Source organism: Capsicum annuum, chromosome 11, assembly GCF_002878395.1.
Source record: "Capsicum annuum cultivar UCD-10X-F1 chromosome 11, UCD10Xv1.1, whole genome shotgun sequence".
Classification (NCBI taxonomy): Eukaryota; Viridiplantae; Streptophyta; class Magnoliopsida; order Solanales; family Solanaceae; genus Capsicum; species Capsicum annuum.
In genome coordinates this window covers 130,565,191-130,568,181 of record NC_061121.1, presented here as the reverse complement: position 1 = coordinate 130,568,181, position 2,991 = coordinate 130,565,191, and positions in this window count along the sequence as shown.

Sequence of the window (2,991 nt, the reverse complement as noted above, 5' to 3'; positions counted from 1 at the left end):
AGTTGAAGGATTATGACTATAAATATAAGGATATTGGTAAAGCTATGCCAGAAATAATTGCTGGAAAAGTGGTTCAGAGGCATAACACAGACATGTCAAAGAAATAGCTATTAAGTGGTCTACATTAGTAGTTGCAAGAATACATATTCCATTCCCATAAAACTATACTAGAATAAGGGAAGAAGCAAATTTTGTAAAGTTCTCTAATCTTCAAGAGTTTGTAAACCTTAAAATTTTTCATGTTGACATATTTTAGGGAATTGCTAAATATGCAAGGTACTTAAGTGATTTAGTAACCAACACGAAGAAGCTTCTTGAACATGATATGGCAGCACACACTAAACAAAGATCATATCAGATTTAAAATCATCTAACAATGATGCTAAAGCTCCCACGATGTTTCAATCTTGATATTTCTATTTGGCAACAAGTAAAGGCTAAGACATTATGAGACTTGGGATTGGATAGTAATTTGATACCCATGTAACTATTTAAAAAAAATATGGGGATTGGAAATTCCCCAGTCCACATCAATTTTTCTACTACTACATGATTATTCTTTGTTATGCCAAAGAACATTATCTAAGATACATTTGTTTAATTTGGTTCATTAATTTTTGTGGAGGATTCTGGAATTGATCTTAGGAATATTTATGCCTGCCGAATATATGCATATTATGTATATTTGATTTGCTTCTCAACAACCTATGAAAATAATTGGCAGAAAAGTGTAAAATATTCAATTTAAGAGCTCATGTCAGACTTAGATGAATTTATAGACGTTAATCAGGTCTAATGCCATGACTAAGGCTTAGGCTTGACTTCAAAATATTAGAGTCGAAGAAAATAAATAAAGATAGGTTATCCCTTACCCATTTACTATTCATGCAAGGCTTCTAGTGAGCCAATTCCTTGCCAACATAATTTCAATAAGGAATTTTAGCTAGGTCAAGACTTGCCTGGTCAATTGCCTGTAGACAAAGGTATGAGTCATGTGACACATCAAGGATGATTTGATCCAAAAATTTTCACAAAGTAGAAATACAATTTGGGGAAGGATTAAGGGTTATTTACTACTACAATTAATATTTCCCTTTAAGGTCATTTTAAAAGAAAAACTTCTTTTAACGAACCACAAAATGAAGAAGATCAAATACCATTTGGGTTTTTGTTATTTCACATTTTCTAATCATTACTTTCCATGAACAACATCAATTATTCTAAACCTAATTAAAGGAGTTGTGATTCAACATGCTTGTTCTAAGGTTATGACCATAGCATGATTGTTTGAGAAAACATAAGATTTTATTTGTGAAGTTTATCATAAAAGTTGTTCTTATATGTTCATTTCATTGTTTACTACTTTGAATCCAGTATAGTAAACTATATTCTTATTATCAATACAAAAAATTAATCGTTGGTAAGAATAAAGAACAAAAGAAGTAAGATTTTAACTTTAGGTATCAAAGAGAGAAATGGTGGCTAGGATAGACATATATCTAGATAGTCTTATTGGGTTAATAAATGAGAGGTTCGATTAAATTTACATGTTTGTCTTTATCACTGAAATATAGACATAGATATGCATGCAATATGGGATTAGAGGCTAGAAAGAGCATAATCATAGTACAAACATCATAAATTAACAAATAGATAAACTAAGCAAGTTGATGAAATTTAATAAGTAACATGATTGTAAATTATAATCGTAACTATAGAAGATATCAATCATTGTGATCCCAAAATTTACTTTGTTTTCTGATTTTAATTAAATTGTAGAAATATAAATATAATAAATCCCATACTTCGTTACTACACACTTGCTCAAATTTGGAGTATCTTATTTTACTTGATTTTGGTTATTCACAATTCAGTGTGGGTGTAACATCTGACTTAACCAGTTTGTATTAATAGCACGACCACATATACTTGCATATGTGTATGTCGATAGCAATTTTTAGGCATCATTGTTGGGGACTTAAATATTAGAAAGTTTCTAGTTTATTTATTCTTTTATATCATTCAATAGTAGAAAACTTGGTCATAGGTATTTCTTATACTAATACAATTCTTAAATGCGATGCAATGCTAGTGGAAACAATCTAGTTGAATTCCACCCTAATTCGAAATGAATCTTTTATAAAAAGTAGTAGTAGGTAATTTTTCTTTAGCAACAATAGCAACTAGAGAAAATACATGTGTACATGGAAACTAATAATCCTCCTAATATGGTTCGACTGGAATGTAACTTTCAGAGTTTAAATAACGTTGTTGGATAGACGGTTTGAGTTAAAGTAAAATATAGTTTGACTTTTGAACAAGAGTGGGTAATTTATTGTCTTATCGCTTGAGTACCCACAATAGCATATCCATAATATTCTAGAAATTAGTGATACACTACAATTGATGTCACATTTGATTACATAGAGCTCACACTGTTTCTATTTTACATTATTGTGGATGCCCAATTGTTTTTAAAGGTAGTCACCAAATTCCATCACATCATGGGATGTACTTTATCACATATTTTTGACTTCATTCTATCTTGGAATGCCGCAAATCTGAGATGCCAGATACTGAGATTCTAGAAAAAGGATGGAAGACCTTATACCAAGTTAGATGAGATTCAAAGTCCTTCTCAAAGACTATTTAAACCATCACCAGACTAAAAGGGTGTTGCGGCATACCTTTGTTAAGTTTCTCGGCCCATACATGACGATCTTGCAAGACTCTACTTTGGATGGTCCGGATCTTGAAAGGACATATAGTGATCTATTTTTTCTCCTCAATCAATTTTCATAGAGAAAACCTAAATAGTATTAAGACAATCTGAACTGGGGATTTGTTGTGATGGGCATCCCAAGTTCAACCAGGACCAAGGACCACCCCTGATACCCAACCCAACCTCCAAGCACATACCATGAGTCAGATGAATTTCAAACATATAATAAGATAGCATATTTATAGATATACTGACTTTGGGATTAGTCT